Consider the following 22,508-nt stretch of genomic DNA (forward strand, 5'->3'; position numbering starts at 1 on the left):
ATAGCAGCTTAGGTGGCATTAAAAAATAATAATTCCCCATAGTAAATGTGTAATTAATTAGCCTTCCCACCTCACTCCCCACCCCTAAGATTCACATAATCAGACCCTTGAGACCTGCCTCCCCCTTCCTATCAAAGTCAGGCAGCAATTCAAAGCCAAATTAATCATTCAGCAAGTAGGTGTAATGCTGCCATTTACATGATTTAAAAGCTGGAGCAGCCGCCCCAAGGCTTGTGCAGGAGAAGAAGTTTAAAGGTCAAAGCAAGGCTGAGAAAACAGATTTTAGTATTATTGAAAAAAGAAAAAAAGGGGGGGGGGGTTCTGATAGAGATCATCAGCAGAACAGCTGGAATCTGAATACCTTTTCTGATTGTGTGCCTGCAGTATCAGCAGGCATTAATCTGGACAGGTATCAGTGGAAGCTGGCCTATTAGGGCAAATGGGGCTCTGCCTTGCCAACCTCAGCCTTCCCTCAGCCAGCCTCCACCTGCCTCCCTTCTTATGAAGCCAGCCCAAAGGATACCATTGGCTGTCAGCTTTCTCCTCTGTCTTGCCGTCTCCGTCTTGCCCCTTGTAGAACTCAGCAGGGAAGAGGGTGGGGACAAAACTAGGATTAGTTGGCTCTGCCTGTCATTGGCTCTGTTTCTGCCTACACTTGGGCGCCCTGACTTCTGCTCCAGCAGTCCCAATGGGCAGCAGCCATCGCAGGCCAGTGGTCCTACCTTGCAACTCATCAGAGCTCAACCAGATAACACATGAAGATGAAAATACCTCTCTGAGGATACGTGGAACATATTTCGCCAGCTCCCACAAATCCAGGAATAGGAAGGAGCGATTTAAACCCCATACCTTCACTTTCAAGAACTCTATACACTTGCTATGGGTAGCACTGCATCTTTCTTTATCTTGCTCTTTGTTGTGGAATGCTATGTGGAATGCTAAGTGTAGGAAAACAGAAAAGTTTGTTTTACAGTCCGAGAACCTAGCATGAGATGTAAGCCACTACATACCTATAAATGTGCCATTTTGCCACGTGGGTTCTAGGCTCAAGTTCTAGGTGCATCATCCTGTGTTCTAGGTTCACCATCCAATGACATATTCACACCTCAAAGCCAAATGAGTTACAGCCAAACTAGACCCGACTGTGGTAGGCATGCAATTATTTTATATGTTTAGCTCACTCGTTGGATTTTTTTATTACACAGGGGCTGAGCTGTGAAATGTTTTTGGACCGCTATTTTATTGGATCAGTTTTATTGGGATGAGATGTTTTCATTTTATGTACAAGAACTGCTTTTGGCAGGGCTTCCCCCTGAAAGGTGGCCTATAAATATTTTAAATGAATAAAATTATAAAGCAGGGTAGGGGTCCTTCAGTAAAAGGGAGCATTCAGGGCCCTTTCCTGCATTCATCTCTCATGCCCTATTTCAGTAGAAGACCCCAGGTCCAGGGGCCAAATGTGGCCCTCCAAGCCACTCTATCTGGCCCTCAGAACTCGCCACAGGGCACAATCCACACTGGCACTGCTTTACACCACAAGTGTTTTTGCCTGGCTGGAATATGCCCCTGAACTGCTGATAATGCTTCTTGTTTCCCAGGATGGCAGCTAGAGAGGGGTGTGTGTGCAAGTGTGCGTTGAAACGAGTCTAGTGCACAAGGGTAAAATTCAGATTTGCTGCTCCACCCACCTTTGCCTCTAGTCCCACCCACCACTGCCATTTGGCCCCCAGAAGCTTGTCCAGAAGGAAATGTGGCCCTCAGGCTGAAAAAAGTTTCCTACCTCTTCCCAACCTCTTGTTGTTGTTCCTGACTCACTTCCAGTATTGGAGGTGGTAATAGAAAAAACAAGTGCAACTGGTTAATGAGGTGGTTAAAATCCCAGTTCAGTCTACTGGCCTTGGTGTTGAGGACCTAATGTCATGGGATGAGGACTTAGGAAGCTTTGTTATACAAAAGGAGGCTAATGGTCCATCTAGTTTACAGTGACTCGCAGCAACTTTCCATGGTTTCAGGCACAGGTCTCTCCTAGCCATACCTACAGATGTCCTTGGGGACTGAACCTGTGAACTTTCGCAATGGAAGCCTGTACTTTGCTGTTGAGCTACAGCTCTTCTATGTACCTTTTCAGCCTGTGGCCACTGATGACCAACCTCTTTTTGAGCTCAGTGAATGTTTTATGCCATCTCTCTCTCCCATAGTTCACACCTTTGAAGCGGATCTCATGACGCCCAATTAGCTTTTCCCCATAATCACCAGGGCTAGTCCACTTTCTCCAAAAGTATCCACAATTCCCATGGACAGGCATTGCTACCTTTATCCCTGAACCTCAGAATGCTCACCATCTTCTATGTATTCCCATCCAGACCTTGCACCAGCTGAGCGGTGGAAGGATCAGCCCCCATCGCTAACAATCTTCTTCTTTCCCAAGCTGAGACTCCTTTTATTCATTCTGTCTTTATGAAGCGATCTATCAACGTGCTGTCATAACAAGTTGTTTGCCAATTTGAAACCCAACAGTTTGCCTCGTGTAAGTGTTAAAAATTGTCATCTTGGCAGTTTTCATGCATACAAAAGTGAGATTTCTCCCCACCTCCGCCCCTCAATTTGCTTCCGCAGTGCAGCAAGTCAGGGTTGGGCCGACTTCAGTCTTGTTCCATCTACTTTGTCTTCCACTTGTAACCCCGAGTTCTACCAACCAGAGTCAAGTGCAAAGAAGGCATAGGGTTTTATTCAACTAAATTTTACTAGACCCACTTGAATTAATGGTCTTGTCCATTAATTTCAGTGGATGTACTCTAAGGAGGGCTAACACTGGATGCAACTCACACAGTTAGAACAGGTGTGGGAACCTTAGAATTGGAGGCCCTCTCCATTTGGCCCTTGGGGCTCTCCACAAGCCCCTTCCCTCCCCAGATCACAGCACTCCCTCTCTCACTCAGATTCTTCCTATGGGTCATCCAAAGAGGAGAACTCAGGCTTTAAGGCCAGGACACTGTAGAACAGGGGTCAGCAAAGTTTACCTTGCCTGGGCCGGTTCACTGCAGCGGAGATCCTTCTGTGGGCTGGATCGCACACATGTGCACGATTTCCGGTGCCTGTGCATGCACAGACGTGGTTTCTGGCACCGCGGACACGAGTCCCTGTGCTGCGCCGGTTTAGCACAGCGTGCGGGGACTCACCGAGCGGGCGGCTCAATTCGGGGCAGCTCGTGGGCCGGTTAAATGACCCCGTAGGCTGCTTGTGGCCCATGGGCCTTAGGTTGCCAACCCCTGCTGTAGAACCTGACACAGAGGTTGCCTTCCTTGCTTGCAAGTCTGCCCCCCTTTAAAGGTGTAGGCAGTGTTTTAGGGCTGAAGGCTCCCAAGGCTGCTCGCATAAATATTAACATAATTCCAAGGAAATGCAATCCTACTGAAACAGCAGTAAACATAATTCCAAATGCCAGCACCACACTCTTATAAAATTCATTGAATAGCTTAAAAGAAGCAATATAAAGCCGACGATTTAGAAAGAGCAGCCATAAAATACATTTTAAAAACCTAAAATAAAAACCAGCATAGCTTCTTCACTAAAATCATACTGGAAGAAGGGTGTTTTCAGAGTCTATTTAGAAGTCATGTGTGTGAGTTCCACAGGTATGGGACCAACACCCAAAAGGCCCTGTTTCTGGTGCCAACCTAGCAGATTGATTTTAAAAGCCAGTGCAGGAAGACAGTGTCTGAGGCCAATCATAAGCCCTGGGCAGGTGTATATGGGTAAAAGTGGTTCTTAAAATAACCTGAACACCCACAAACCATTTAGGGTTTTAAATAGTAACACTAGCACTTTAATGTGTGCAGAGATACAGTAAAATACATACTAATAAATAATAAAGTGATTCAGAATGGGACACCAATTATAGCAAAGGCTTCTCTTTCCTTGCCTGTCCTGCAACCAAGATTCAGTTTTCTCCCAGAGTCATGATATAGCCTTCACACAGAGGGAACCTCACAGGCTCCTTTATATCCAGCTAGCCCTGATCAACCTTAAACTTATATCCACTTCGGATGTCTCTCTGTAGGTCAGTAGTAGGCTGGGTCATGTGGGGTGACTGTAGGTCAGGTGACCAGCTGCTCAGTCACTTAGCACTACTTTAGGTCTGCCACTGACTGTTTATCCACCAACAAAAATAATACCAGCATTAGTCCTACTCACTGAGATCATCCAGAGGAGTGCTCTTAGCTGTCCCCCCATTTCACAGATTGGGGCCAGATTTGCCTCAACCAGAAGTAAGGCATTTAGCATTGCCCATCCCATGCTGTGGAACACTCTTCCAGCAGAGATGCGGCAGGCACCCTCACGCTTGACTTTCAGGCATCTATTGAACACGTTGTTGTTTTTTGTGCTGACAGGCCTTTGCAACTGCTTAAATTTTTGATTAGTCACCTGAATGATTATCTGCATTTATTTTAAGTGATGTTTTATGTTTGAGACTATACCCCACTTTGGTACGTTTTAGCATATGACCGTACAGAAATACTTTTTTAAATATATAAATAAAGAAATAAACTTGTTGGTTACGTCCCTTACAGTGCAATCCTGACCATGTCAAATCAGAGGTAAGCGCTAGAGAATTCAGTGGGGCTTGCTCCCAGGTAAGTGGGGTTAGTACTGCAACTTTTGGCTTGATCCAGCCCACTGAAGTGAATAAGATAAAAACATACCAAGCCCAGCAGATTCTATGCCAAGGTTGCATATTTGCCATGCTAAAAAGCAACAGCAACAAGAAAAAGGGGAAGAAACGTTTTCTTCAGAAATACTTGTTCTCTAAGGGATGGGTGGGGGTTGAGGGTAGAATTTCCCTTTTTTATTTGGCAGTATCTGTGGGTTTCTTTGAAGCGTATATTTTTTGATCTCCAGAGTGCACTTATAGACAATTTTTATAATTTACAAACATAAAATATAATAGAGACCTTACCTGTGATATACAGAGAACACCCATCCTGTATGCATCTGAAAATTTAAAACAATAAAAGAAAAAATATTTCTGAAAGGTTTTTAGTAGCTCAGCCGACAATCCCTGAACTTTAAAATTTATATCAACCCTGGAAGCAACTTACTAGTGTTGTGCTCAAATTAGCAAGGGGGAAGGTGTGTATTTGTGTCCTTCCTTAACATAATTCACAAGCCCCACCTCCAACTCCCTCCAGTTTTAGGGAAACAATTCCCCATGTAGATTTTTAAAAAAAACAATAAGGAGGCCCTCCCCGCTCTGCTCTCCCAGTGTCCCCCATTGTAATTCAAGTTGCCAGTCCTCAGTGTTGTAAATGAACCCCCCCCCCAACCGCTTTTAGCTGTGCTTGGAATAGTGCTGAATAATTCCTTCTGAGAATCAGAGATAAAAAAGAAACAACCTTATGGCTTTATGGCATGGGGAACTAATACTCATCAAGATGTAAAAATGGATTTCTTTCTTTGAACAAAGAACAGCTGATCTTGGGAGCTGGTTGCCAGATGATGTGCTACTAGCCAATGGAATTGCAACATAGACAGAAGGTAGTTAATAGCCTCAAATATTTCTGATCTTCTTGCTAAATGGGTTCGAGAGCATAAAGCCAGCTAAAGCCAGCGGATGGGACTTGGAAAATTCTATTTAAGGTTTGCACTGTTGTGAACTTGTATGTAAAGCTGCCAGAGATGGTTGCTATACAAAGATGGTTGGTTGCTATACAAATATGGTATACTTGGGATTAATGGATTCCTCAATAAATACTCCCAACCACCACCCCAGTCATTTCAAATCTCATGATTTGAAGTAACATCACAATAATGTCAGCAACCTTCAACACAGACAAGAAAAATTGTAGATCTCAAACCCCGCAGGCAGGGAGGAAGAGATAATGATAAAATACAAGTGTGTCCTGCAAGAAAATGTTGCTGGCCATTGCTAGCAGCCACAATGGCTGCATTCTTACCTCCACTGCTGGAAGCAATGTGTTTTTGAATACCAGTTGATGGGAATCCACAAGTGGGAAAAGGAGCTTTTAGGTCCTGCTTTCAGGCTTCCCATAATGGGCATCTGGTTGGCCATTGTGAGAACAGGATGTTGGTCTAGATGGGCCAGTGGCCTAACCCTATGTTCTTATTCACTGTACCCTTGTTGCATAACTTTAAAAAGTGGTCAGACAAATTTATAGAGGAGATGGATGGGAAATGCCACTAGTCATTATGGTTGTATATTGCTTCTGCTGTTGGAGGGCAGTATAATACTGAACACCAGTTATTGGGAATCACAAGTGTTGAGGGTGCTGTTGTGCTCAGGTCCTGCTTGCAGTCTTCCCATAGGCATCTGGTTGGCCACTGTCAGAACAGAATTCTGGCCTAGATGGGCCCTCAGCCTAATCCATCAGAGCTTTTCGCATGTTCTTAAGCTATCTACTATACAGTGGTGCCCCGCTAGACGAATGCCCCGCTAGACGAAAAAGTCTATGGGGCTGCCTCGCAAGACGAAAATTTTTCGTCTTTTTTTTTCGTCTAGCGAAAGTGCGGCTGTCATTGAAAGTGGTTTGTCTGCTCACTCTGCATTTGGACACATCTTAAGATGTCGTAACTGAATTTTGCATGATGGCTCCCACAGTCAAAGAGAAGATTTCCATCTATATTTGGATACAATTGAATGTCATTTTGAATCAAGATGGCAGCCTGGCCCTTTCAAACCTGTACTGATTTCAAACCTGTACTGATTCTATTTAGGTTTTTTAAGAATTATTAAGCGGGCATGAGACTGCTAGTGTATCATACCGCCCCTCCAACAAGATATGGCAAGTCTGTGCTATCACCATCTTCTGACATCGCTAAAGGCGAATTTGTGACATCACCAACCCCCCTGCTTCTCAGTCTTTTGAGTCACAGGAGATCCTAGCCACCATAAGTGGGTCATAAATGACACAGACCCATTTATCTATGATAGAATAAAAATAATCGCAGAAAGACCGACAGACATCTTATGAGACCAATTTATCCCACCCCCTTTCCTTTTTGCACTTCTGCCAACCGAGTAGGTGTTAAGGAAATATGGCGTGGATGTTCTATTTTCCGAGCCATAGCATCAGTCATGAGGAAAAACGATTCCTCACAAAAAGCTTGCATTTGCCAGATGTACCAAAGACTACGTATCGCCACATCACAGGACAAAATGATCTTCCTCCAAGGGCCCTGATAAGCTTATCTTTTGAAATGCTGCCCACTGGTGAGAACAAACTCTCTGAATGGCGATGATCTTCTCTCTTCTAGAACAACCCCTCCACACACACACACACACACACACACACACACTTTTAAGTGATTCATTTACTCCCACACACTCTTCACTTCAGCTGCTTTTGTTTTCCTCAGTAGCGCAATGTGTCTAATACATGGTAAAACGCGCCGTGCCAAACGTCAGCTCTGTGAGCTGTTGGGAACACACATGAATGTCAAGGTAATGACGTCGGCAGCGAGGCAGAAGAGCTCAAGAAGGCCTCTCACATTCAGCACGGCTGGCCTTGCAGGCTGAAGAGAAAAGGACCCAACCAATGTGCCTTATTCTTCTTCCCCTCCCCTCCCGACCAAGCCTCTGAATACCTGGTCTTGGCCTTCCTACCTCCATGGCCACCTTTTGTTTACCTCAGTCATCTCCCGTGTGTCTATTCATGCTCAAGTTGTGGAATGTTCTCCCAAGTAAGTTCTCCTTTTAAACCCACCACCTTTTGCCATGTTGTGGTGCCGGGGAACTTTCATCCACCCCTCCCCATCTCCCCGCTTTCCTCCTCTCTTTCCTATTAGCTATTTGTGTGAGAAAACAAGCAATTTATGTTCCACCTGCTCATAAACACAATAATAAAGAGAGAGAAAGAGAGAAAGAAAGGGAACAAACTGTTTTTCAGCGCAGCCACTGCCTTAGCAACCGATTAAAGCGTGTGCGGGAAGAAGAATGGAGAGTTTTGGGGTGAGAGGGAGTGCCCTTTACCGCCTCAGAAATCTCCAGGGGCTACATTCTGCCTTTAATTACATTTCCTGGAACCCTTCAAGGCTGCAGGAGTCGGTGGGTTTGCAAAGTGGAGCTCGTAATAGCAGACCACAGAAGCAGCCCCGTGTGGAGACGGCAGTGGAGGAAAAACAAGTTGGGTGTGGGTGAGCCGGAGGGGGGAGCAAGCAAGCGAAACCAAGGATTGTTAGATTGAGGAAGTTGAGAAATGCATGACGAAAAAGAAGAAGCAGGGGGTGGGGGGGACGTCTCAAAGGGGCCTGTCTGTGTGGAGTTGTCCCCTGGGGGTTGGTGGTGTAGGTGAAAAGGGGCCACAATTCCCAACCCATGCTCCCAAACTATGCAGTGCTATTTTTCTAGAAAAAGAGGAGCCGGAACTCACCATGAATGCCTCCCTTGTTCTCTTAGAATGGCAATGGCGCCCACCTGAGAAGTGCCGGAACAGAGTTCCTGTGAGTTCCAGCTGAAAAAAGCCCTGGAGCAGATTCATGGATGTACTTTGAGCTAATGCTTACACAGTGTGCTGACCTCTTCAGTAAAACATTTGGGTTTCCTTGAGCAGAGACTACTGTATCTGAGGGTGGGAGCCAAGACACTGGGTATATGTCTGCTTAGAAGAGTACCCTCAGACACATGTACAGGTCTCTAAATTGTGCATTTCCGCAAAAGGTTCCTAACGGGTGCATGGCATCATTATATACTTTAGTCACTAGGTGGCATTGGCCATTGTTGTATATGGGTGGAGTCAACATTTTCCTGTGCCTGTTCTGCTCTTTTGTGAGAGGGATGTAAGGTGTGTTCACAAGTTGCACTCAGCAGGTGTACATTAGCTGAGCTCCACACTTGTACAGATATTCACAGGCAACATTCAGTGAGTGTGCAGTCTGTGTACACAAACAGGTGATCTGTACAAGTCAACAAGTGTACACTTCTGCCCATAGACACTTGTACATGTGCAGGGACATCTTGCAACTTTGTTCAGTGTGACATGTGGACATGCCTAAATGAAAAGGTGGGTGGGAGAAAACAATGATTGTCTGTCTCCAGCCTCCATCATTGAGCTGCTTATTCCAATCTATGACAGTATGCAACTTCTCTTTAAGCGCCAGGCAAAAACTTTCCTCTATAACAAGGCCTTTAACTAAGGGCTTATCTACACTCCCACTTGTACCTTGTTTAGAAAGCATGGGTCTAAGCATTTTTCTGCTTGACCCACACTTTCTGGGCATGGGTTGGAGTGGTTTTTCCCCTTGTCCCGCTTCCTTCCAAGGGAAAACCTGCTCTTTAACGATAGATTGGAACAAATGGCGATCTAGGGAAACCCAAATTGCCATCTGTCCGATTGAGCCCCAAAGAGCAGTTTTCCCCATAGGAAAGAAGCAGAACCAGACGAAGTGTGGATAAGCCCAAACTGTGGCCTTTTAGAAGTGTGTGGGATGTGTTTTCCCCCCTCTTGGTTCTAATATATCAATCTGAGGGGGGTTATCTGGTTGGTTGTAAGTTTGGGTTGCCCTGGGCAAGGTAAAGTGACTAATAAATTCTAGTATGTATGTATGTATGTATGTATGTATGTATGTATGTATGTATGTATTTCTGGGAATATGTACAGAAGTCACACCTGTGTGAATTTCACTAGGGTATGTGTGTTTGATGTCTGCCTCCTGCTTGGGAATGTGCAGTACACAAACAGATTGGCAGCACAAGATGCCACAACTTGAGCAAGCTCCTGCTGAAACTAGAAATCTTCCCGTGCCATAACCATCAACATAAAAGGAAATGGAACCGAATAAAATAGCCTAGGTTGAAAGGGGGGGGGGACAAAAAACAAACAAACACCACAAGAGTCCAGATCTGCTGGCTCAGAACAGGACACAGAACTCCAAGCAAAAAAAAATTATCTGTTTTCTGCCTCTGCAATAGCCACCTGGTGGGAGTGGCGGAATGCCTAATCTGATGGACAGGAGGACTGTCTCACAAGGAAAGAGAGAGAGATGTCACAAGGCAGCGGGCAGCCCACATGCCTCAGTAAGTGCCATGTTTCTGGAGGAAGTCCCTTCTCTGACGCACCGGCACCACCTGTCTCTTTATACCCAGTGGCATCTGTTGGCATTTTTTGGTCTGCCAATTCAATAATATCACGGTGGTTGGAGGGGGGGGGGGAAGGGAAAGACGCTACATTCCGGAGTTCGCAAGGGATGCCAGAGGGACAGGTTGCATTGTGGTGGGGGCCAGAACCATATTTTAAAAAGGAATGGTGAGTGACGTGCATGTGCGTTTATACCAGTGTTATGGAGCCCCGCACAGATGCCTTTCAGGACTGACTTATATGACATTCATCCCAACTAGTCCCTCTTAACTGGGAAAGGCCAATCAAGACCTCGCCTTGTGCGTTACCTGGAAGCATGCCTTAATTGCACACCTGGGTGGGTCATGACCAGGCACTCAAGGCAAGATCCCACCCCAATGAATGTTATCTAGCTATCTCCTTTGCACCTCTGAATCTTTCTCCAGAAAGTGGAGCTGAAATAGCCAGGAAACAGAGGACAATGCAAGACTATAGGAAGCTATTTTACACTGAGCAGATGTCAGACCGTTGGGGTCCATTCAGCTCAGTATTGCTTACACTGACTTGGCAGCACCTCTCCAGGGTTTCAGATGATGACTATTCGCAGCCCTACCTGGAAATGCCAGGGATTGAACCTGGAACCTTCTGCACGCAAAGCAGGTGCTCTACCACTGAGTTAGGACTGTTCCCAGGGATCTAAGGCAGGCTGAGAAGTCAGCAGTGCTGCCACTGCTAATACAGTATTACGGGTAAGTCCTGCTCACAAAAAAGCAGCATCAAATCAAATGTTGATATCGTAAGAGACCTCCTGCCAGGGCACTAGGGAAACATGACGCTCCCTGTTCTGTTCTGGCATCAAGAAGGCGTCAAGGGGAAAGGCCTTGGCCTTGTCTTGAACAATTACAGATCTGATAATGTTTTTGTTTCGGCTGCAATCTTCATAAATTGGTGTCAGGGATGTACTGGAGCTGTCAGAAACGGTGTCAGCCACAAGAGCCAGGAGCACTGTTTGTGCTCTCTCTCTCTCCAGCCTGTCTGCCAGCTCTAATTTGAGCATGAACGGCACCTCAAAGTGCTCAAAGGGAAGCAGCAAGCTTAATTCCCTTTATAATCAGTTAATCATAAAGCTGTCATGAATTTTTATTTGAATATATATATATATATATATATATATATATATATATATACACACACACACACACACACCCCCCTCTCCCTCTCCTCTTCCTTCTTCTTCATTGTTTCTATCCCACCAACTACCTTTAAAAACAGCCCAGGAACTTCAGTGAGTTCAAAAACGCTGCTGCCAGGATTCTACTTGATACTAGAACAGGTGCGGGGGATCCTTGTCCCTCCAGATGTTGCTGAACTATGACTCCCATCAGCCCTAACAAGTATGACTAGTTGCAGGGATGCTGGGAGTTGCAGATGCAGCGATGCTGGGAATTGCAGTTCAGCAGTATCTGGAGGGTTACAGGTTACCCACATATTTTTTTAAAAAACAGGACACCCCAAAAGTTGTTGAGCTTTTTTTTTAGATGAACCCCAAAGTTGATTTTTTTTTTATTGACTTATTTAAGATCCCGGACAAATCACATTAATGTCTGGGCATATGGCAGCCCTACCCACATCTGTGCTAGAAATTTATATGGGTGGCAATGTGTCCTGCTTTATGAAGAACAGTCCTCAATTTGCCTTATATATGAATGGCTGTCCAGCCCAAAACTGAAGAAAGTCTTTCATCAAATAGTGCATAGTTGTACAAGAACCTTGAACCTGGCTCAGTAGTGTATGGGCAGCCACAGCAGACTTTTGAGCCATGGAGTTAAATGCTGGTGATAGTCTGTCCCCATCAAGTATTAGTAATATTAGATATAAATATAGATACTGCAGATAGACAGACAGGCACTAGATAGATAGATAGATAGATAGATACCGGTAGATAGATAGAGTGTTGTTTTTTTCTGGGGGAACGCAAGGGTACGCATAACCCTAAACATTTTGTGAATCTTTGTACTTTTGTCCATTTACTGTATTTATTTTCCCCAATTATAAATATAAAATGGTTATAATCTTGAGTCAAAATTAGAGTACTCCTAAACATTTCCCCCCTTCATGAATCACTGCCTTGTCGTGGCGAAGGGGCTTGAATAACTCTGAGAAGCTATGAGCTATGCCGTGCAGGGCCACCCAAGACAGACAGGTCATAGCTCAAGAGTTTAGACTAAATGTGATCCACCTGGAGAAGCAACTGGCAAACCACTCCAGTATTTTGCCAAGAAAACTCCATGAACATAAAGAAGGAGAAGCTTTGAGAAGAAAGTGAGAGTTTCCCAGGCATGCTCTGGTTCATGGGGTCACGGAGAGTCGAACACGGCTAAGACGACTAAACAACAACAAAAAACACATTTTTTTAAAGAAAAAAAGCACTGGATAGATAGATGATAGAGATAGATAGATGATAGATAGATAGAGAGTGGGGCACCTTTCTTAAAGCCCAAGTTGATCCACACCGCTTCCCACAGTGGCCAGTCATATGGTTCCAGGAGGCTCATAGGCAAGGCACGAAGGCAACAGCCCTCCCACATTGTTACTCATAAGGAGGGCTCTGGAGGATCAAGCCAAAGACTCATCTAATCCAGCACTTTGTTCTCACACTTGGCAAGCAGGTGGCTATCTGTCAGGGGTGCTAGAGTTGCAAGATTCCTGAACTGAGGTTGGGCTGAAGGGGCTGGACTAGGCGACTCTCAAGGACACTTCTCACTCTTTAAATTCCGTGTTTTTATACTTCTCCAAATTCAGAAAGTAAAAGGAGGGACCTGATCCTGGGAAATTCCTGTTGCAAACCTGACACTGCAGCAGATAGCAAATTTTAGAAAGCCGTTAAAAAAAAATTCAAGGGCTGCGGCTGTTAACACCCCTCCCCCGACACATTATTTTCTTAAACCCAGGCAGCAGCTTTCTTCCTTTAATATAATTTGCACCTTATTATAAGTGAGTCACTGTGAGCAATTGTTTTCTCTCCCTTCTCTATGCCACCCCTCCCAAAGCTCTGGCATAGCTCCCTCCCTCCCTCTCTCTCTCCAGATGCCATTGCCCAGTAGAAAGCCTTTTCAAATGAAGTCTTTTAACCAAAATTAACTCTTATCTGTTCCTGGAAGGAGTTGACAAATCTGTTGGTTTCAGACTGACTTCTTCTCCAATCTTAAAACCAGTCATCCTTGTTTCTGCAGTAATTTGCATTAAAAAAAACAAACCCTTATGAAAATGTCAGCATTGTAGTACGAACCTCTCCCAATAGACATGTTTTTGAATGCTGTGTTAAGTAACACACACATTTTTCAAGGAATTTTCCCATATACGATCTATTTTTTATATTTTGTTTTCACCAATGAATGCATTTTATTAGGCACACTTTCCCCAAACATATGCTTTTTCCGTGCACATTGTTTGACTTGGAGAACTGCATCACAAATTCAGAACAGGGCAAATTTGGAAGGGTAATTGTGTTTCGGTTCAAACATTGTTTCATAAAAGTGCAAATTAGACAATGTCCTGTTAAAATTGGCTTCAGAAGTTGAGGCACGTCTTTGTGAGCTGCCTGGGGCTCAAGTGTTCCTGTTATTGGACTCCACCAGTGGAGCTGGCCAGAAGGAGGCACTGCATCTACTGACTCGACTGCTGTCAGGTGTTATAAGGGGGCTTCACATGACCTTATTAAGGTCAAGATTCCTTTGGCCTGGTTCTTCAGTCTGAAAAGCTTGCTTTTAGTGTGATGACCAAGTTGCTTGCCAGCTTGCTTGTTGTTCTGGCCAATGACTGTCTTACTTCCCCTTCCCCTATTGTGTGAAGACTGGCCTTTTGTCTGCCGAAACTTTTGCATCCCAGTTTTATCCTTGGCTATGCCTCCAGCCCTTCAACCCTAAGTGTACGGCAATAACAATGGAACAAAGTGGCCCCCACACTTCAGGTTGTGAATGGGGGAGAAATACGGCACATTTTAATGCAAACCCACCTAATCTGCACTTTCCAAAATGTCACCCAAACCAAAACGTAGCTATCCTTTGAGAGCGGCACTACTCTGAATTTTGCAATGTTTATATATCGATCCCTTTAAACAAAGATAACAGGGCAGTTCACAGCATAAAATACATACAGCACATATGTATATGCAGTAATGGAATGAAGAACCAGAGCATGTAGACAGCAAACATTGGCCAAATTTGCAGAAAACACTAAGCCGTTGTTTAGTTTGTTAAAAGCATAGGTTGCTTGCTGGGCACTCCTCCCTTTGTCTTGCCAGAAGCAACAAACCACAAGTCCTGACTTAGTAGAAGGTCTGAACCAGTACTTGTGGTTTGTTTTTCCTTCAAGCAAACCATGATTGGGAAGCCAAGAACAAACCTTGGGCTTTACATTGCAGTTTCTCTGGATATATTAGGCAAAACTGCATACAGAAATGTGCTTATTAGTAGAAATGCACACTTAAATGCTGACAAATTCTCACGAGGACTTTAAAAAAAATCTAACTGACATGGAAATGTATAAAACTGAACATAAAGCTGAAAAAATAAGGAACTGGGAGAAGCAGAAACTCACAGATCCGACCGTCCCTACTCTAAACAGCCCCCCTCCTTTCTCTGTGCAGAAAGCTCACACATGTGCCTATCATTGAACGCAGACCCATAGAGTATAATTTGGAGGTGCTTTCTAGAGAGCAAGGAGAAACACAGGATTTGTTCCGATTCTTCCGTCAGGATGCATTTATTTGAGGAGAGCCCTGCGAAAATCAAGGCGAGAGCTGTTTTTGTCACACTTGGAGGAAATGAATCTTAACAGAAGATAGTTCAAGGGAGCGGTAGGGTGGGGGGGATGTTGAAAATAAAAGCAGCCAACAAGCTGGAATTAACAATGGTGCAGAGTAACAATAGAAGCTAATGCAAGCGGGTTGTGGAAGGAATAGCGAATGACGTGGCACAAAGAATACATGGCAAGATCCCAAGGCAGAGTTCCAAGGAATACCAGCTGGGGCATGAACAGGGAGCTATCAACGGGGGAGGGTGGTTTTAACAGCATCAATGGGATGGCTGGCAACCGTTTCCTTAAAGCGGTTCAGAAAACAAGATGGGGATGCTGGGAGACAATACATTTTTTCAGGGCGGGGGTGTGGGATTCAAGGTGTCTGCACTGCCACCAGCTCTAGCTGATGGCACCATGCCAAGGATTTTACAAAACAGAAATGCATTGGCAAGGGGAGCTATATTCTCTCTTGCTTTTGAATATCTCCCTGGAGGCTAGCCAGCCAATGGGTTTGTTAAAAGGAGAAGCAGAAAGAGAACTTCACCTGGTATGGCTTGGGACCAAGAACTGGTGGTGTGGGCCTCGGCGTTGCATCAGTGGCATATGGGAGGGTGGGGGGAAACTGAAAGGAAAAGAGGGATAAAATGAAGAAGAGAGAGCAGGGAAATCAGGCAGATCCAGCTGGGGCTGAAGGTGCACCTGAGGCTGGAAAAGGTTGATCAGAGGAAGCTGCCTTATACTGAGTGAGACCATTAGCCCATCTACCGGTAATTCAGTAGTGTCTACACTGACTGGAAGCAGCTCTCGTGGCTTCAGACAAGGGATATGCTCCACCCTTACCTGGAGATGCCAAGGACTGAACGGACATCTTCTGCATGCAAAGCAGATGCTCTGTCACTAAGCTTATGGTGACCATGAAAGTGGGCATTTTAGATGAATACACAGCTCTTGGTGGGGAGGACCAGAATGTTGTTGTTGTTGTTGTTTTTACATGGTATTGCTTTTTTGAGGGGGTAGAAAAAGGGGCAACAACAAAAAGGAATTTGGTACTCAAGGTTGCCCCTTAATTTTACACACACACACACACACACAGAGAGAGAGAGAGAGAGAGAGAGAGAGAGAGAGAGAGAGAGAGAGAGAGAAATACATAAGTACTTCCCATTTTGTTTGAACAGTGACCTTATTTCTGCCAGTCGAGTTGGGCCAATTGTTTTTGTGATTCAGCTTTGCATCTTAGCAACACACGCACACATACCACTCTGCTAAATAAGGAGGTTTCCAAGATGCCATAGTAACATACCATTTGACCAAATGCCTGCAGAAAACTTATTTACATGTTTGAATTAATCTCACCCACCCCTTTTCTTTCCTCCTTTTTCTTTCTTTCTGGAAACTGCCTTCAGTCTCAAAGTATTAAAGCAAATAAAACATCCCCTCCCTTTACTGAGGGCAGATTTCCAAAGAATAAATTAAACATATCTCTTTTTCTTAATGTACATGCACTAAAAGAGGACTAAACCACGTGATTCTTTACTGACCTGCTTTTGGGTTTGGGGCTTTTTTTTTCTTTTTTGCAACAAGGTGATTCTAAACATAGCCTATGAGCCTACATAGTTATCTGGAACAGAAGGCAAAGACAATCGAGTTCATCTTTTGGCAGTCAAAACAAACCCTGAAGCAAGCAAATTCTATGCTCGGATTTTAAGCTGTGTGGCATTACTGCTAAACTTTGCCCAAGAGGAGAGAGGAGATCTGGGCAGCAGCCTTTTTTTTTTGCAGTGTGTTGTCAAGCAAGCTAATACGTTCTCTGTGTGGGGTCTGCTCCACAGAGCAGTGGGAGAGAATTCCCTCCCATCTACTTGATCAAATTGTATGGCAAGTGAGACCAGAATTTGAAAGGAGCTGGTACTTGCCTGCGGGGTTGGAAAGCTAGCATAGGAGAGCTGTGGCCATTCCCATATCTGTCTGTCTGCCAAGACACTTGCAGAGGCTTGATCTAGATTCCTGAATAGTACAAGCCACCAGAGCAAAGGGAGGAATGGAGTGGCACACAGCCCTCTCTTTCTATTCTCATTTGAAAGCTACCGTTTTGGTGGCACAACCTCAGAGACACAGATGGTGGTGAAGATGCACTATTCTCTGCATTTCAGGGGTAGAGCACCTGCTTTGCACACAGAAGGTCCCAGGTTCAGTCCTTAACATCTCCAGGTAGGGCTGGGTAAGACTCCCTGTCTGAAACCCTGTAGAGCCACTGCTGATCAGTGTAGACAATACTGAGCTGGAAGGGCCTATAGGTTTGACTCAGTGTGAGGTAGTTTCCTCTTTTCTGCTGTAAATAAGGAGCATCAACCTGCTTTGGGAATGGAAGTCCTTGAAAGTTATGACAGCCCAAGCCAGACGGATCTTCACAACAGCACACTCTGTGGTTCGATTTGCCCCATCCCAGCTTCCAATGCAGAACTCAACTCATTTCTTTAAAGTACTGGCTACTCCGCGATTTTCTGCTTTTACTTTTTGTTGTGTTTAAGAAGATATTAACAGCCAAGTTAGATAAGAGCATAGGTCCATGTAGTGAAGCCTTGACTAACTTGGTGCCCTTCAGATGGGAAAGACTTTGTGTAGGTCATAAAAGTTAGTTAAAAGGTGGTGCTAGGCATGTTCAGCGGCGGAGGAACCTGCTCGGGCGTCTGGGCAGTGCGCAGGGCGAGCAGCCCATAGGGGCGAGGGCAGGGTGAGCTGCTCATAGGTGCGGGGCACACCGCGGGGCCTCCAGAGTCTTCCTGCCTCCTCCTACTCAGCCGCCCTACGGGGGGGGGGGGAGGCAGCGGGCAGACCGTTTGGGCAGAGTGGAGAGATGTGTGACTCGGGCACAATGCAGGCCCTGCAGTTAGTGCCACCCAGCATTTTGTCACCCCCCTCAGTGGTGACACCTGGGGCGACCCACACCCACCGCACCCTCTTCTTCCGCCCCAAGGCATGTCTACCTTGGGCATAAATTCCATACGCAGGGATAATCACAGCAAATGGGTTTTCTCCAATTGCCACTTTCCTACCCTTTGCATGTGAGGGTATCTGGAAAGTATCTGCTTCTATTATAAGGACATCAAATGCTTATATATCACACCCATTTCAACTAAATTTCCAGGCAGATCTGCTCACTTCTACACCTCCCTCCTTTTTTCAAACTCTACTAATGAATTGCTTTCAGAGTGGCAAAATTCTGTGCATCAGCATGTACTACTATGAACTGAATGGTTAAATCACTTTCCCAACCAGATTGGCACTCAGCAATATTGTGAATGTGTGACAGTACACACAAACACGTCTAAGTTTTTTGATGTGCTGTTATTCCTAATACAGTCGTACCTCGTGGTGCATTCGCTGCGGGTTGCGAATGGTGCGGGTTATGAACGCGGCAAACCCAGAAGTGTTTACTTCTGGGTTTCGCCATGCACGCATGTGCAGAAGTGCTCTGCGCATGCCTAGAAGCATTCTGCACAGAAGCGCATGCGCAGAAGCACAATATCGCCATTCGGGTTGCCGACTTTTCGGGGTGCATACGGCACCCCAGAACGGATCATGTCTGCATCCCGAGGTACCACTGTAGTCTTTTGCTGGCCTGTAAACCACAAAGTGTATTCATTTGACTGTAACTTAGTGCCTGATTTGGGATCATCTTTATAGAGGTTGATTATTAATTGACCTATTTTTTAAAATAAAAAACCCTTTTCAAATATCTTGTTGTGATCCATTTTGTATACAGAACAGAGGATTCCCCACTCTTCAGGTAGGTTAACTGCAGTAAATTTTAGGAGGCATTGACATTTATTTTGACTAACAATGACACTGGGTTGGCATGATGACATCCAGAAAAAGAGGCCCCTTCCAGACTGTGAGTATTTGGGGGGAGGGATTCAAGTGCATACCAGAAATTTGATGTGTGCAATTAATGCCAATTAAAGTGCTGTGTTGTCCTATGGTAACAAATTCACTTAAATAACCCCAAAGAAACTTTTTTGTTGTTAGGAAAGTGATGGGGAAATTGCACTGAATAGTGTGGGGCGAACAAATGATTAATGGTAAGACATATATTCTTTGTAAACCACCTAGAGGTTTTATTTACAGTTAAGCAGTATAAGGATTTTGTTAAATGAATGAATGAATGCACCCTGCAAGCAAATCGGAATATATGTTCCTTGTCATATAACCTCTCTGCAAGCAAAACTGAATGAATGCTCAATAAAGACATTGTCTAACCTTCATGTAAACTCTGTACAAGCAATTGAAAACAAATCTTCAATAAACAGGTTGCCTGGAGGAGCTCAGAGGCTAGAGGCTTCAAAAGGTAGCATGGAGCAAGCTTGTTTTCTACTACTCCAGAGGGCAGGACCCAGACCAATGGATTCAAATGACAAGAAAGGAGACTGCGGCTGAGCATTATCATAGATAGTGGGTTTGTTGCGCCAGAGCATCAAAGCTCTTTAATTCATGTTAATTATGCAAACCTAAATTTATCATAGAATTGTAGAGTTAGATCATCTAGTCCAACCCCTTGCCATGCAGGAATCTCAACGTGCAGTCTCCCATCCAATTTGAAACCATACCTGACCCTGCTTAGCTTTGCAAATGTGCTAGCAGTTTTATTGCTGCAGCACTAGGTGCATCAGGAAGAACTTTCTGACAGTAAGAGCTGTCTAACAGTGGAGCGGACTCTCGGAAGGTGGTGGACTCTCCTTCGCTGGAGGGTTTCAAACAGAGGTTGGATGGCCATCTGTCAGGGATTCTTTAGCTGCGATTCCAGCGTTACCAGATGACCCTTGGGATCCCTTCCAACCCATTCTATTATTCTGGTTCATGGACCAGTGAGCAGCACACAACAAAACCCAGAAGAATGGCAAATACCACTGCCACAAGGATTGAACACTAGCTAAATTATAAAGAGAATAACCTACTGAGACTCTCCCTCGAAGAAGACCCACTATGCTCTTGCTCTAATGTGCTGCTGGCATAGGACAACCTGAAGTGAATTGGGCCCAGTGTGTTATAAATGCTCCCCACATTGCAATTTTAGAAATAAGAATGGTTTGTCAGAATTAAGAATGGACACATTTGTCACTTTCAATTTCTACCAGTTTTCTCGTTTGTCCCCATTTTAAATTCACATTTCCCACATCCGTTTGTGATTTTTGTTCAAGCCCTCATTAAAATTCACCAGCATTTTAGTGCTCATGTCTCCTAATAGGCAAATAGGTTTTGTATGCAATTTTGCCAAATACACACATTTTTGCAAATAATTTGCCCTAATATGAAGCCTTTTAATGTTATTTTCACTAATATGTACATGTTTATGAACATTTCCCTGTAAAATACACATTTTTGTCCCCCTTTTCGTTGTTGGAGAGCAACATGGAAAGATTTGGAGAAGTGTAACTTTTGAAGGATGGCTGTGTTTTTGGTTCAGAAATTTGTTTTTGAGAAGGGAGACTCAGGATGCAAACCAACCTGAATTTCCCCCTCATCCTTACGAGAACAAAGCTCCAGTTAAACATCACAATCCATGAAGCCATCCACAAACCTTGCTCAAAGCATTTAACCCCCTAATTTTATCTCCAATAAGCAATATTTAATACTAGTTCTAAAAAGGGCCTTCAACACTACCCCTTTTTCTTGGTTTAAAATTTCCTCATTGGGCTGAAAACCATTTCTGCAAGCCATTTAGAAACAATTGAAGACTAAAAGAAGGCTGGGGGTGGGGAGGGCAAAAGAAGAGAATCAATTCTCCCCATTTGCAGTAATTATGGGCGCATTTCAGTATAACATGTTAATTAGTCTCTTGGAAGTAATTCCTCAAGTTCATACTGTGATAAAGTGAGGAATAAATTGAGCCCCTACTCCAAAGTTCCTGCTCCAGTGGGTGGCAGCCCATTGGTACATTAATTTGATTAAAGACTACCTTGTTTGGTAAGACGAGAGGCTTAAACAGCAGAGCAGGCATTTAAGAAAAAAATTTTTTTTTAACCAATATTAGTCGAATCCCCTCCACATCTGTGGCTCCCTAAATTATGGATACAAGATCTCTGCTCACATGACTGACAAGGTTACCAGCTGGGGCTTTACACTCGGTTCAATTATTTTATATTGTACCTTCAGGCTTCATTCCAAAGTGACTCTTAAAGAATAATCAGACACTCTCAATAGGCAATCAAACTGAAATTAGAACAAGGTTACAGACTTGGTTTCAGTTGGTAAGTTGAAAATATCTAAGAGCCAGTGAGCTTTCTGTTTTATCCTTGGAACAAGGATGGGTTATTGCCATGTTCTCTATATGGGGCTGCCCTTGGGGGTGGTTCAGAGGTTGCAGCTGGTGCAGAACATGGCGGCTAGGTTGCTTGTGGGGGGCAAACTTATCACCTTGCTTGCACGATTTGAGCTTCCTGCCGGTCTGCTACGAGGCCAAATTCAGGGTGTGGGTACTAACAGGTAATCTAAGGTCTCTATACTGCTCAGGTCCAGGTTACCTACCTTATCCCTTATATACTCAGTAGGTCACTGCAGTCTGTGGGGGAACTTCTCCTACAAGTTCCTATCAGAAGCCTGCCTTGCAGTAACTCAGAGCAAGGCTGCCAGTGTGGCTGCCCCTGTTCTGTGGAACAGTATCCTTGTCAAGACACAACAGGCACTCACTATCTGCAGTTTCAGAGAACAATTTAATATAGTTTTGTTCTGGTGGGTTTTCCCAGCTGGCTGAATGGGTCTCGGTCATGGGTGTCTACTTTGAATTGTTTTTTTGTTTTTTTTAATTAACTGCTGCTGTTTTCTGTGTTGTTTTACATTGCTTTTAGGCACGTGTGGAAGGTGATAAATGAATAATACAGCAAGAGAGATAATTGGTCGTCCAATGCATTCTCTGTAGCCAAATATGCAACTACATGGGGTGACTGCCTCTTCTAGCAATCATGACATAGTGTCACAATGGATTTCAGGTGGGAGGTTCCATTTATGCATCACCACTCAAAGGAGTGAAGATGTTAGGAGACTGCCCACACTGGCCAAAGAAACTTCCTCTGCACTAGTACGGTGTAGCAGAGCAGACCACATAGTACTTCTTTAATAGTCACATGTACCTATTTTGAATTGTACAGCCCTCTACCAGATGTGGATAACAAGGACTAGCAACCAATGTCTCAGCAGGGGAAAAATAATAATTTCTAAAATCCACTGCCCAGTAAGGGCAGTAAGACCAGCAAATGGAACCTGCTTAGTTTTGCCATGGCCTGGTGGTTATTGGCTTGTGGTAACACAGAGGCAGGTTTCGCTTTTGGCACTGGTGTTGTGGAATGTCCTTCCTGCTAAAATACGAGAGGTCCCATCTGTACTGGCATCTCGCTGGCTCTTGGAAGACACACCTACTGAGGCACGCATTCCCCTGGAACTTGAACTTTGTGATCTAATTTGGACTAGATGACCCTTGGGGTACCTTCCAACTCTACAGTTCTTTGCATAGTTTTTATAAGTATGTTTGGATGTTTATGCTATTTATTTATTTAGCCAATTTCTATACCACTAAATACATTTTTTAAAAAGACCTCTAAGTGGTGTATAGAAAACTAAAACAAACACAGACAACTTAAGCAACAT

The sequence above is a fragment of the Lacerta agilis genome, chromosome 8 (assembly GCF_009819535.1).
Source record: "Lacerta agilis isolate rLacAgi1 chromosome 8, rLacAgi1.pri, whole genome shotgun sequence".
Lineage (NCBI taxonomy): Eukaryota > Metazoa > Chordata > Lepidosauria > Squamata > Lacertidae > Lacerta > Lacerta agilis.